The sequence below is a fragment of the Arctopsyche grandis genome, chromosome 6, assembly GCF_051622035.1.
Source record: "Arctopsyche grandis isolate Sample6627 chromosome 6, ASM5162203v2, whole genome shotgun sequence".
In the NCBI taxonomy this organism is placed as follows: Eukaryota; Metazoa; Arthropoda; class Insecta; order Trichoptera; family Hydropsychidae; genus Arctopsyche; species Arctopsyche grandis.
In genome coordinates this window covers 2,938,991-2,953,358 of record NC_135360.1, presented here as the reverse complement: position 1 = coordinate 2,953,358, position 14,368 = coordinate 2,938,991, and the positions used below count along the sequence as shown (strand labels likewise).

General features: G+C 55.1%; 1 protein-coding gene and 1 long non-coding RNA gene across 2 annotated transcripts in view; both read left to right on the top strand.

The window, feature by feature from the left end:
* Nucleotides 1–14,368, top strand: part of LOC143913567 (uncharacterized) — a 781,442-nt gene that overhangs the window by 225,837 nt on the left and 541,237 nt on the right. The window lies entirely within an intron of this gene.
* The window catches only part of LOC143913589 (uncharacterized), a 459,558-nt gene that overhangs the window by 106,179 nt on the left and 339,011 nt on the right, over nucleotides 1–14,368 (top strand). The window lies entirely within an intron of this gene.

The following is a 14,368-nucleotide window of genomic DNA, read 5'->3' as shown; positions in this document are numbered from 1 at the left end:
TGTTTCCATTAATTTTCAACAATTTCGAAAACGTTTCTCAATTATTTATTCAAAGTAATCAACATATTTCCTTTAATTGTCTTTATGCCAGCGCTTCTGAAATGTAATTTGTAGTGTATTTTTTCACATACAAATTTTAATTATTTGGATTTTCACTTAAAGAATTGGTATTTCTTTTGATTAATCGTGTTTTTTTTTCATTTTTGAAAGTTCCACTCTTTTTACGCACGATAGAGTGAATTGGTTTTATACGGCTAAAGGTGTCATGACATTTTGAACGAAACTGGAGTGAGATGGCTACGATTTAAATTGTAAGTATATAAAAATTAATAAAACGTGTGTATAACAAGGTTAATATTCACCAGCTGTATGTAGTCTCCATAGCAGTAGCTTTAAAGCATTTGCGGATCTTCTTCTTCAATATACACTTGAAAAGGTTGCACATAATTTAACAAACACTGATATTTATTTTCGATGTCGCTTAAAATTATACAAATTAATTTTGAAATTCAAATTCACTAACAACAAAAAATTAATTCGTTTTTCACACGCGAAGGAAAATTATTATAAAAAGTCACTTAATGTCACAATTTAATTGATTTTTGGGTTTATTCGCGAACGACATATTGATTGATTTTAATTGATAATGAATTGAAACGTTAAAAATTCGCGATCAAATTGGCGTGAGGTTCGACCATTTTTCTTCGACTGAAATCGAATGAAAACAAACAAGTGAATTCACTTTTTAAATTCAAATTCAAATATTTTTGCCATTTATTTTAACTCTATGTATTCATTCAATGCATTCAACTTATTTTTACTTTATGTTTTGAATTAACACCAACACCAACATACTCTCTTTTAGAGGACTGGATTTGACATCTTTTACTATTTACAGAAAAATATTATTACTGAGATCTTGATTTCGCAATTGCATACATTGCTCAATAACGGAATGTGCTGAATTTCCTTTCGTGCTTCAGAGCCTAATATAAATTTAGCAATTATTACTATACACATTGTTTTACCAATTCCTCGGCTATTTCCTTAGCATACAGATATGCCACTTGATGAGAAGCTTCTAACAAGGGCTTTTGAATTGCTGCGACGCTAAATTTTGCAATAAGATCGCTGCTGTCACATCGTGCCTTTTAGACTTCAAGGTGCTAAAACTCCATACATATGCCCTGCAGCAGATTGTAATAAAAACAATCGTGTAATTATGTTAAATTAAAATAGAAGAAACCGAAATTTACAAAAAAATCAATCTATAACATTGTAGGAATCTCGTCGTCGTCATCGTCATCGAAACATTCGAGAATATTCCGCAACAACAAACTACATTCCCGAAACCCAGACGACATGCACCTGCAGTCATTATATTAAACTCAGGCGGAACGCCCCTACCAGTCGAGTGGAACCAAAACGGTCGAAACACGCCGCCACCATTAAAATACATCGAGCGGAAAGGCGCCAAGCATTCCAGAAAATTCGACGCCTCGACGAAAACAAAATTCCTCTCGTACGCGTCAATAACCACTTCCATCAAGCATTCCAGAAAATTCGACGCCTCGACGAAAACAAAATTCCTCTCGTACGCGTCAATAACCACTTCCATCAAGCATTCCAGAAAATTCGACGCCTCGACGAAAACAAAATTCCTCTCGTACGCGTCAATAACCACTTCCATCAAGCATTCCAGAAAATTCGACGCCTCGACGAAAACAAAATTCCTCTCGTACGCGTCAATAACCACTTCCACCAAGCATTCCAAAAACACTATAAAAGGAGGTACAACCCAAACAACGCCAGTCGACCCACAACAGCAAGCGTCGACACACAGCACCAGACCAGTCGACCCACAACAGCAAGCGTCGACACACAGCACCAGACCAGTCGACCCACAACAGCAAGCGTCGACACACAGCACCAGACCAGTCGACCCACAACAGCAAGCGTCGACACACAGCACCAGACCAGTCGACCCACAACAGCAAGCGTCGACACACAGCACCAGACCAGTCGACCCACAGCAGCAAGAGTCGACCCACAGCAGCAAGCGTCGACACACAGCAGCAGACCAGTCAACATACAGCTCCTGACCAGCCACCACTACACTACGCGGACTTGGAAGATCAACCAGCCGGACGAGCCAGCAACACACTGCCGTATCCAGAGACCTTCCGTACATAGCTGAATGCTGAGCCAGCGACACTCTACCATATCCAGAGACCGCTGAACGACATACTTTTGCCCACAAATACCATACCTTTGTACAACCATAGGCAAACAATAAAACTTTATATATCTATGATCTATGTATAATGAATAAAATCTATTTAAATCTGAAAAATTAAATCACATGTGTGTATTATCATAATTTACAGCCATTCGCCATCCACTGCTGGACGAACACCTCTTCCATTCGTCTCTGCATTGGGAAAATCTCATCTTATTTCATCCACCCTTATCCCCTATTTTTCCACTTTTTGAACGTAAATTCGTCCAAGGTAGGGGGGAGGCATGGCACCCCACTCGGATCCCCCTTTGATTTCTTTGTTCGTTATAAATTGGCAAAATTTATTAACTAATATCGACACAGTGACGCCAATAATGCACATCATCTTTAATATATACATATTAATATTTGGGGATCCTCCTGGGGTAGGCCTGCCAGATTAATTGGGATATTTTAATCGCCCCCCCCCCCGACCCCCCGGGCACCGATATTTCAAAAATTATAAAAAACTTTGAAGAGTATTCAAAGGTAAGTGGAGTCAGGTCGAGGTACAAGAAAACACGCAGGCAGGTTCCAGTTCTTTATTGCTGCTCGTCCGGTGGAGGTCAGGATCCGAATGCCACCGATCGAGAGCGTACCGTTCTTATATCATAGAGCGCTCAGCGCATACACGTTTATGACACGTCAACAAGTACAGTCATTGGTCAAGGAGTCGGGTGTAGCCATTGGCCACAACGCCCGACTCCACCATTGGTCGGCGTCACCATGACGTCACCGGTCCACGGGGCGTCTCCCTATGCAACGCTACACAACCCCCCTCTTAAGAGAGATCGTCCCGATCGACCCACCAATTTACACCTTAATTTACACATTAATTTACACATTAATTTACAATTACAAAACAGCTACATACAATTACAGTCAATATTCGACGGCCTTATACCTTGCGAGTCTATCCAGGTGCACCACCATTAATCGGTTTGAGCCGTCGAATTCCCTGCGTATCCTATATACTACGTCACTAAGTTTAGTCACTATGGTGTACGGTCCTTCCCACAACGATTGCAGCTTTGGTGAAAGCCCTGGAGTCTTGGCAGGGTTGTACAGCCATACTCGGTCACCTGTTTCGTACGCCGGTTCGGTTCTGCGGACGTCGTATCGCGTCTTCATACGGCTATTCTGCATCCGGAGGTGGGCTCTGGCGAACCGATGTACCTTGGCCATGCCTTCGGTCAACTTCGTGGTATATCGGTGTGGATCTTGAGGTTCGCTGTCTGGTGGAGGGCCCCCATATAGTAGGTCCGCCGGCATGCGCAGTTCTCGTCCGTACATCATGGCTGCTGGTGATGCTCCTGTCGCATCGTGTTGGGCCGCTCTATATGCCATGAGGAAGTGCGGAACCAGCGTGTCCCAGTCGTCCTGCTCGTCGTTGACGAACTTCGTCAAGTGCGCCCGCATGGTTCGATTGAGTCGCTCGACCATTCCATCGGACTGAGGTCGGTATGGTGTTGTTCTCGTTTTGTGTACGCCCAGCCGGTCCAGTGCCTGACGGAACAACTTCGACTCGAAGTTTCGTCCCTGGTCAGAGTGCAGCTCGTTCGGGACGCCTAGCCGCGTGAACACTTGTTCTACCAGGGCGTCTGCTACGGTCTCTGCCTCCTGGTTCGGTAGTGGAATCGCTTCCGGCCACTTCGTGAAGTAGTCCATGGCCACCAGTATGTATCGGTTTCCTCGTTCGGTGGCCGGGAGTGGACCCAGAATGTCGACTGCCATTCGTTGTAGTGGCGTCCCCGAAAGGTACGGTTGAAGTGCCCCGCGATTCCTTCGGTGTGGTCCGTTGTGGGCCCCGCACTGTGCGCATCGTTCGCACCACTGGGTGACGTCGATTCGACACGTCGGCCAGTAATATTTTTGGCGCACGTTTCGGTACGTTTTATTGATACCGAAGTGGCCCCCCGTGGGCGCGTTGTGCATCTCCCACATGATTTCGGGTATCTTCTCAGTCGGCACCACCAGCTGCTTTGTGTGACGTGTTCCCGCGGTGTTCTCCCATCTCCGGTACAGCTTACCGCCTTCCACCTCCAATGCGTCCCATTGGGTCCACAGTATTTTCAGTTCCTGCTCCTCAGCAGATACTGTTTCCCACGGTGGTCTCGTTCCGGCGTTCTTCCACTCGACGATTTTGTCGATCGTCGAGTTTGTCATCTCGTTGGGCAAGATCCCTACGAGGGCTACTCGTGCTTCCGGTTCTGCGGGTTCTACTGGTTCCGTTCGGGCCGAGTCGTTTTCTTGATCGGTTGTCTCTGCGCGTGAGCATTTGGGACACTCTTCCGTACACGGCCTTCGCGATAGTGCGTCCGCGTTCCCGTGCTTTATCCCCGGTCGATGAATGATGGTCACGTTGTACTGGCCCAGAATTTCCAGCCACCTCGCCAACTGGCCCTCCGGTCTTTTGAAGTTCTTCAGCCACGTTAACGCTGAGTGGTCGGTTCGTAACGTGAACTTCGAGCCCGATAGGTAGTGGTGGAAGTGTTGAATGGCTTTAATTGCCGCCAATAGTTCTTTTCGGGTCACGCAATAGTTTTGTTCGGGTTTGTTCATTGTCCGGCTGAAATACCCGATCACTTTCTCCACCCCCCCTTGAACTTGAGACAAAACTGCACCGATGCTATGTTGACTGGCGTCGGTGTCCAACACATATCGCTCTCCCGGCTGGGGATACGACATAATTGGCGTGGTAGTCAGCGCTTCTTTCAACTTTTCGAACGCTTGTTCGCACGTCGGTGTCCACTTGAACTCGCGCCCTTTTTCCGTTAGCTGATGGAGTGGTTTCGCGATCTCGGCGAAATTGCGCACAAATTTTCGGTAGTACGTGGCCAGTCCCAGGAAGCTGCGCATTTGGGTTTGTGTTTTCGGAGTCGTCCAGTCCCGCACGGTTTGGACTTTCTTCGGATCTGTCGAAATTCCTTCGGCTGACACTCGGTGTCCCAGAAATTCGACCTCGCGGCAGCACAATCGACACTTGTCTGCATTCAATTTAAGGCCGGCTGCCTGTATCCGTTCGAACACATTGTTTAAATGCACCAAGTGTTCGTCGTAAGTTTTGCTGTGCACGATAATGTCGTCTAGATACACGAGGACATTGCTTATGTCACCGACCACTTTTGTCATTAACCGTACGAACGTCGCTGGCGCGTTACACAACCCGAATGGCATCACTTTGAACTGAAACAGACCGAACTCTGTTACGAACGCTGTCTTCTCGCGGTCTTCCGGGGCGACCGGTACCTGCCAGAATCCGCTCTGCAGATCCAGTGTGCTGAAATAGCTCGCTCCGTTCAACTGGTCGAAAGTGTCGTCGATCCTCGGGATGGGGTGTGAATCTATTTTGGTGACGGTGTTCAGTTTCCGGTAGTCCACGCACATCCTTAGCGACCCGTCCTTTTTGGCGACCGGAACTACCGGTGACGCCCACGGCCCGTGCCCCGGTTCTATCGCGCCCTGCTTCAGTAAGTCGTCGATCATAGCGCGTACTTCCTCTTTCCGTGCTAGCGGTATCCTTCTCGGCGGCTGTTTCATCGGCTTCGCGTCTCCCACGTCGATGGTGTGGACCGCCTTGGTGGTCCTTCCTTGGTCCTTCTCGTCCCGGGCGAACGCTTTCCGATTTTCCCGAATCATGGTCTCGAGGCGCCGTTTCTCTTCTGGCATAATATCGGCCCTCTCGAGTAACGCCGTGATCTTCGGGTGGGGTACTTCCCCGCGGATGCTCTTGACAGCAGGAGCATTTTTCTTGCCTTTCTCGCGTTGCACGCCCCTGATGATACACTTCTCCTCTCCGCCCAACTCGAACGTAGCTCGGACATGTCTCAGTGCGTCCAGTCCCAACAATATGGGATCCTGGATATCCGCCACCGCTACGTTCCACGGAAACTTTTCGCCCTGCAGATTAAGGGTCACCCGTATCCATCGGTGGATCTTGATGGTTTGGCCCGCCGCTTGCCGCGCTCTGCTGTAATGGCCCTTCACGACGGTGTAATCTTTAGGAGAGATCTTCGCGAACAGTTCCGGGTTGATCACCGTGATGCACGCCCCGGTGTCCCCCACCATTCGACACGGCACGCCTCCGATCTCTCCTTTCACGACAAACGAGCCGGCCGTGCCGCTGCCGTCCAGTTTGTTCACTCCGGGTGTTTTGCGTGCACCGGTGATCGGTCTGACCCGTAACAGGCCGATCACTGCTCGTTTCCCGAAGCCGCCTCCTCCTCGTCGTCTTCATCCTCGTCGTTCGTTGGCTCCAGCTTCCGGACCCTCTTCTTGCGGCACAACCGGCTAATGTGTCCCGTTTGTCCGCAGTTCCAACACGTTGGAGTGGTAGTGGCTGGTCGCGCTGTCTGGTCCGATGACACCCATCGTGGGGGTCGCACGGCCGGTCGAGATGGTCTGAACGCTCCCGCGTCGGGACGTACTGTTCTCGACGTTGGTTGTGCCGACCGTTGTTCCTTCGCTTCGAAGATGACGGCTTGTCGTGTTGCGTCGGCTCTGGTTATCACGTCCGCTGTAGTCGGGGTGATCCGGAGCGCGCCAAGTTTGGCCCGTAGACTGGGGTACGTGAAGGAGTTCGCCGCTATGCACACGGTCATGCGTTCGACTGCTTCGGCGTTCGTGTGGACGCCCTCCAGCATGTCTTCGCAGAGGGCTCGTATCGCGTCTATGTGGTCCGCGGCTGGTTCTTCCGCACTCCATCTTCTCTGTTCCGCTGCCGCATGGCATGCAATCGGTGTGCCCTGTCGTCTGAAGCGTTGGGCCAGCTCTTCCGTCAAGTCATCGTAGCTCAGCGTCGATGGCAGCTGACTGGCGAAAATGGCGGCCGCACCTCGGAGTTGGCAGCACAGTCGGTCCTCCAGGTTCGTCGTCTCCTTGTTCAGCCGTGCAGCAAACTCGAAGTGGTTGAGGAAGTCCTTCCACCGTTCAGTACCGTCGAACGTGGTGTAGTCGTACCGGTGGGAATGTTGCCGCACCCCGTACGTGTCTCGCTGTGTGGTCCGCCTGTCCTCGTAACATACCTCTGATCTCCTCGGTGGTTCTGGATGTACGTCGGCTTTCGGCTGCGTTGGTGTCGCAGACTTCTCCCAGGACTGCAAAAACGTGGCGAAGGTGTTTTGCAGGGACTGGACCTGCTCTTGGCAGCTCGCCATTCCCTGGCTTAGCTCCTTGTAGCTCGGCTCCGGTGTCCTTGGCACCCGGCTCCTCGACACCCGGCTCCTCTGCTCCTCCCGTCTCCGTCCTCCGTTGCTCAGCTCCCCAGGGCTTTGTTCTCGATTCGGCTCCATTTCTTCCGGCAGCGATGAAGACCCCGAATCCGCACCTTTGTGGCTCCTTGTCTCAACCATGTAGATCCCACTTCTGACACCAGTGAAGAGTATTCAAAGGTAAGTGGAGTCAGGTCGAGGTACAAGAAAACACGCAGGCAGGTTCCAGTTCTTTATTGCTGCTCGTCCGGTGGAGGTCAGGATCCGAATGCCACCGATCGAGAGCGTACCGTTCTTATATCATAGAGCGCTCAGCGCATACACGTTTATGACACGTCAACAAGTACAGTCATTGGTCAAGGATTCGGGTGTAGCCATTGGCCACAACGCCCGACTCCACCATTGGTCGGCGTCACCATGACGTCACCGGTCCACGGGGCGTCTCCCTATGCAACGCTACAACTTTATAAAATCAATCCTTTTATAAACCAGTATTTTCTTTCATTTTTTCCAGTTTATTTAGTTACTTTAATCTAATCTATAATTTGGAAAGAGACTTTGTATGTAAATATCCTTGGTCGTCGTCGTCGTCGTCGTCGTCGTCGTCGTCTTCGTCCGTAGATCGGTGACGTCATCGAACACGTGATTCGATTTTTTTTTTTTCGATCCATGGGCGCCGATTTTTTTTTTCGTTTCAATGGATTCACCCCCGCGGGGGCGCAAGGCGAGTAGTTTAATGGGGCCCCGCCAGGGGCGCCACAAGGGGCGCAGCCCCGTGGGGCCCCAGCCTCATGGGGCGCAGCCCCATGGGGATCAAAAGGGGGCGCCACAAGGGGCACAGCCCCGTGGGGCCCAGCCTCATGGGGCGCAGCCCCATGGGGCTCAAAAGGGGGTGCCACAAGGGGCGCAGCCCCGTGAAGCCCCGAAGGGGGCGCGGGGGGCCCAGCCTCATGGGGCGCAGCCCCATGGGGCTCAAAAGGGGGCGCCACAAGGGGCGCAGCCCCGTGGGGCCCCGAAGGGGGCCCGGGGGGCCCAGCCTCATGGGGCGCAGCCCCATGAGGCTCAAAAGGGGGCGCCACAAGGGGCGCAGCCCCGTGGGGCCCCGAAGGGGGCCCGGGGGGCCCAGCCTCATGGGGCGCAGCCCCATGGGGCTCAAAAGGGGGCGCCACAAGGGGCGCAGCCCCGTGGGGCCCCGAAGGGGGCCCGGGGGGCGCAGCCCCGTGGGGCCCCGAAGGGGGCCCGGGGGGCCCAGCCTCATGGGGCGCAGCCCCATGGGGCTCAAAAGGGGGCGCCGTGGGGCCCCGAAGGGGGCCCGGGGGGCCCAGCCTCATGGGGCGCAGCCCCATGGGGCTCAAAAGGGGGCGCCACAAGGGGCGCAGCCCCGTGGGGGCCCGGGGGGCCTAGCCTCATGGGGCGCAGCCCCATGGGGCTCAAAAGGGGGTGCCACAAGGGGCGCAGCCCCGTGAAGCCCCGAAGGGGGCGCGGGGGGCCCAGCCTCATGGGGCGCAGCCCCATGGGGCTCAAAAGGGGGCGCCACAAGGGGCGCAGCCCCGTGGGGCCCCGAAGGGGGCCCGGGGGGCCCAGCCTCATGGGGCGCAGCCCCATGGGGCTCAAAAGGGGGCGCCACAAGGGGCGCAGCCCCGTGGGGCCCCGAAGGGGGCCCGGGGGGCCCAGCCTCATGGGGCGCAGCCCCATGAGGCTCAAAAGGGGGCGCCACAAGGGGCGCAGCCCCGTGGGGCCCCGAAGGGGGCCCGGGGGGCCCAGCCTCATGGGGCGCAGCCCCATGGGGCTCAAAAGGGGGCGCCACAAGGGGCGCAGCCCCGTGGGGCCCAGCCTCATGGGGCGCAAGCCCTAATAGGCATTAACTAAGGGGGGCGAAGCCCTAGACGGCAATTAATCATGGGGGCGCGGAGGGGCGAAGCCCTAAAAGGCAACTGATCATGGGGGCGAAGCCTTAGACGGCATTTAATCATGGGGGCGCGGAGGGGCGAAGCCCTAAAAGGCATTAACTAAGGGGGGCGAAGCCCTAAACGGCAATTAATCTTGGGGGCGCGGGGGGCGAAGCCCTAAAAGGCAACTGATCATGGGGGCGAAGCCTTAGACGGCATTTAATCATGGGGGCGCGGAGGGGCGAAGCCCTAAAAGGCATTTACTAAGGGGGGCGAAGCCCTAGACGGCATTTAATCATGGGGGTGCGGAGGGGCGAAGCCCTAAAAGGCATTAACTCAGGGGGGCGAAGCCCTAAACGGCAATTAATCTTTGGAGCGCGGGGGGCGGAGCCCTAAAAGGCATTAACTTAGGGGGGCGAAGCCTTAGACGGCATTTAATCATGGGGGCGCGGAGGGGCGAAGCCCTAAAAGGCATTAACTAAGGGGGGCGAAGCCCTAAACGGCAATTAATCTTGGGGGCGCGGGGGGCGAAGCCCTAAAAGGCAACTGATCATGGGGGCGAAGCCTTAGACGGCATTTAATCATGGGGGCGCGGAGGGGCGAAGCCCTAAAAGGCATTAACTAAGGGGGGCGAAGCCCTAAACGGCAATTAATCTTGGGGGCGTGGGGGGCGAAGCCCTAAAAGGCAACTGATCATGGGAGCGAAGCCTTAGACGGCATTTAATCATGGGGGCGCGGAGGGGCGAAGCCCTAAAAGGCATTAACTAAGGGGGGCGAAGCCCTAAACGGCAATTAATCTTGGGGGCGCGGGGGGCGAAGCCCTAAAAGGCATTAACTAGGGGGGGCGAAGCCCTAGACGGCATTTAATCATGGGGGTGCGGAGGGGCGAAGCCCTAAAAGGCATTAACTAAGGGGGGCGAAGCCCTAAACGGCAATTGCTCATGGGGCGTGGAGGGGCGAAGCCCTAGAAGGCAAAGGCTCAGGGGGGCGCCGAGGGCGAAGCCCTAGAAGGCAAAAAAAAATTTTGATTTTTTTTTTTGATTTTTTAAAAATTTTTTTTTTAATTTTTTTTTTTATTTTTTTTTTAATTTTTTTTTTTTTATTTTTTTTTTATTTTTTTTTTTATTTTTTTTTTTTAATTTTTAAATTTTTTTTTAATTTTTTTTTTTTTTTAATTAAATTAGCTTAGTCATGTTTAAGCGGTTTATATTATAAACACTGAGCGAAGCCGGGTAATACAGCTAGTCTAATCTATAATTTGGAAAGAGACTTTGTATGTAAATATCCTTGGTCGTCGTCGTCGTCGTCTTCGTCGTCTTCGTCGTCTTCGTCCGTAGATCGGTGACGTCATCGAACACGTGATTCGATTTTTTTTTTTTTTCGATCCATGGGCGCCGATTTTTTTTTTCGTTTCAATGGATTCACCCCCGCGGGGGCGCAAGGCGAGTAGCTTCATGGGGCCCCGCCAGGGGCGCCACAAGGGGCGCAGCCCCGTGGGGCCCCAGCCTCATGGGGCTGGGGCCACAAGGGGCGCAGCCCCGTGGGGCTCAAAAGGGGGCGCCACAAGGGGCGCAGCCCCGTGGGGCCCCGAAGGGGGCCCGGGGGGCCCAGCCTCATGGGGCTCAAAAGGGGGTGCCACAAGGGGCGCAGCCCCATGGGGCTCAAAAGGGGGCGCCACAAGGGGCGCAGCCCCGTGGGGCCCAGCCTCATGGGGCGCAGCCCCATGAGGCTCAAAAGGGGGCGCCACAAGGGGCGCAGCCCCGTGGGGCCCCGAAGGGGGCCCGGGGGGCCCCGAAGGGGGCCCGGGGGGCCCAGCCTCATGGGGCGCAGCCCCATGGGGCTCAAAAGGGGGCGCCACAAGGGGCGCAGCCCCGTGGGGCCCCGAAGGGGGCCCGGGGGGCCCAGCCTCATGGGGCGCAGCCCCATGGGGCTCAAAAGGGGGTGCCACAAGGGGCGCAGCCCCGTGAAGCCCCGAAGGGGGCGCGGGGGGCCCAGCCTCATGGGGCGCAGCCCCATGGGGCTCAAAAGAGGGCGCCACAAGGGGCGCAGCCCCGTGGGGCCCCGAAGGGGGCCCGGGGGGCCCAGCCTCATGGGGCGCAGCCCCATGAGGCTCAAAAGGGGGCGCCACAAGGGGCGCAGCCCCGTGGGGCCCCGAAGGGGGCCCGGGGGGCCCAGCCTCATGGGGCGCAGCCCCATGGGGCTCAAAAGGGGGCGCCACAAGGGGCGCAGCCCCGTGGGGCCCCGAAGGGGGCCCGGGGGGCCCAGCCTCATGGGGCGCAGCCCCATGGGGCTCAAAAGGGGGCGCCACAAGGGGCGCAGCCCCGTGGGGCCCAGCCTCATGGGGCGCAGCCCCATGGGGCTCAAAAGGGGGCGCCACAAGGGGCGCAGCCCCGTGGGGCCCCGAAGGGGGCCCGGGGGGCCCAGCCTCATGGGGCGCAAGCCCTAATAGGCATTAACTAAGGGGGGCGAAGCCCTAGACGGCAATTAATCATGGGGGCGCGGAGGGGCGAAGCCCTAAAAGGCAACTGATCATGGGGGCGAAGCCTTAGACGGCATTTAATCATGGGGGCGCGGAGGGGCGAAGCCCTAGACGGCATTTAATCATGGGGGTGCGGAGGGGCGAAGCCCTAAAAGGCATTAACTAAGGGGGGCGAAGCCCGAAACGGCAATTAATCTTGGGGGCGCGGGGGGCGAAGCCCTAAAAGGCATTAACTAAGGGGGGCGAAGCCCTAGACGGCTTTGAATCATGGGGGCGCGGAGGGGCGAAGCCCTAAAAGGCAACTGATCATGGGGGCGAAGCCCTAAACGGCAATTGCTCATGGGGCGTGGAGGGGCGAAGCCCTAGAAGGCAAAGGCTCAGGGGGGTGCCGAGGGCGAAGCCCTAGAAGGCAAAAAAAAAAAATTGATTTTTTTTTTTATTTTTTAAAAAAATTTTTTTGATTTTTTTTTTGATTTTTTTTTTGATTTTTTTTTATTTTTTTTTTAATTTTTTTTTTAAATTTTTTTTTAAAATTTTAAAATTTTTTAATTTTTTTTAATTAATTTTTTTTCATGAGGGCGCAGCCTCATGGGGCGCAGCCCCATGGGGCTCAAAAGGGGGCGCAGCTTTATGGGGCACAGCCTTATCGGCCGCAGCCTTATGGGGCGCTGTCTTATGGGGCGCAGCCTTAGGGGCGCAGTCTTATGGGGCGCAGCCTTAGGGGCGCAGTCTTATGGGGCGCCGCCCTAGGGGCGGGGGGGCGAAGCCCTAAAAGGCATTAACTAAGGGGGGCGAAGCCCTAAACGGCAATTAATCTTGGGGGCGCGGGGGGCGAAGCCCTAAAAGGCATTAACTAAGGGGGGCGAAGCCCTAGACGGCATTTAATCATGGGGGTGCGGAGGGGCGAAGCCCTAAAAGGCATTAACTAAGGGGGGCGAAGCCCTAAACGGCAATTAATCTTGGGGGCGCGGGGGGCGAAGCCCTAAAAGGCATTAACTAAGGGGGGCGAAGCCCTAGACGGCTTTGAATCATGGGGGCGCGGAGGGGCGAAGCCCTAAAAGGCAACTGATCATGGGGGGCGAAGCCCTAAACGGCAATTGCTCATGGGGCGTGGAGGGGCGAAGCCCTAGAAGGCAAAGGCTCAGGGGGGTGCCGAGGGCGAAGCCCTAGAAGGCAAAAAAAAAAAAAGATTTTTTTTTTTGATTTTTTTAAATTTTTTTTTTGATTTTTTTTTTATTTTTTTTTTTATTTTTTTTTTGATTTTTTTTTTATTTTTTTTTTTATTTTTTTTTTTAATTTTTTAATTTTTTTTTTTTTTTTAATTAAATTAGCTTAGTCATGTTTAAGCGGTTTATATTATAAACACTGAGCGAAGCCGGGTAATACAGCTAGTCTAATCTATAATTTGGAAAGAGACTTTGTATGTATGTAAATATCCTTGGTCGTCGTCGTCGTCGTCGTCGTCGTCGTCGTCTTCGTCCGTAGATCGGTGACGTCATCGAACACGTGATTCGATTTTTTTTTTTTCGATCCATGGGTGCCGATTTTTTTTTTCGTTTCAATGGATTCACCCCCGCGGGGGCGCAAGGCGAGTAGTTTAATGGGGCCCCGCCAGGGGCGCCACAAGGGGCGCAGCCCCGTGGGGCCCCAGCCTCATGGGGCGCAGCCCCATGGGGATCAAAAGGGGGCGCCACAAGGGGCACAGCCCCGTGGGGCCCAGCCTCATGGGGCGCAGCCCCATGGGGCTCAAAAGGGGGTGCCACAAGGGGCGCAGCCCCGTGAAGCCCCGAAGGGGGCGCGGGGGGCCCAGCCTCATGGGGCGCAGCCCCATGGGGCTCAAAAGGGGGCGCCACAAGGGGCGCAGCCCCGTGGGGCCCCGAAGGGGGCCCGGGGGGCCCAGCCTCATGGGGCGCAGCCCCATGAGGCTCAAAAGGGGGCGCCACAAGGGGCGCAGCCCCGTGGGGCCCCGAAGGGGGCCCGGGGGGCCCCGAAGGGGGCCCGGGGGGCCCAGCCTCATGGGGCGCCACAAGGGGCGCAGCCCCGTGGGGGCCCGGGGGGCCTAGCCTCATGGGGCGCAGCCCCATGGGGCTCAAAAGGGGGTGCCACAAGGGGCGCAGCCCCGAAGGGGGCGCGGGGGGCCCAGCCTCATGGGGCGCAGCCCCATGGGGCTCAAAAGGGGGCGCCACAAGGGGCGCAGCCCCGTGGGGACCCGAAGGGGGCCCGGGGGGCCCAGCCTCATGGGGCGCAGCCCCATGGGGCTCAAAAGGGGGCGCCACAAGGGGCGCAGCCCCGTGGGGACCCGAAGGGGGCCCGGGGGGCCCAGCCTCATGGGGCGCAGCCCCATGAGGCTCAAAAGGGGGCGCCACAAGGGGCGCAGCCCCGTGGGGCCCCGAAGGGGGCCCGGGGGGCCCAGCCTCATGGGGCGCAGCCCCATGGGGCTCAAAAGGGGGCGCCACAAGGGGCGCAGCCCCGTGGGGCCCAGCCTCATGGGGCGCAAGCCCTAATAGGCATT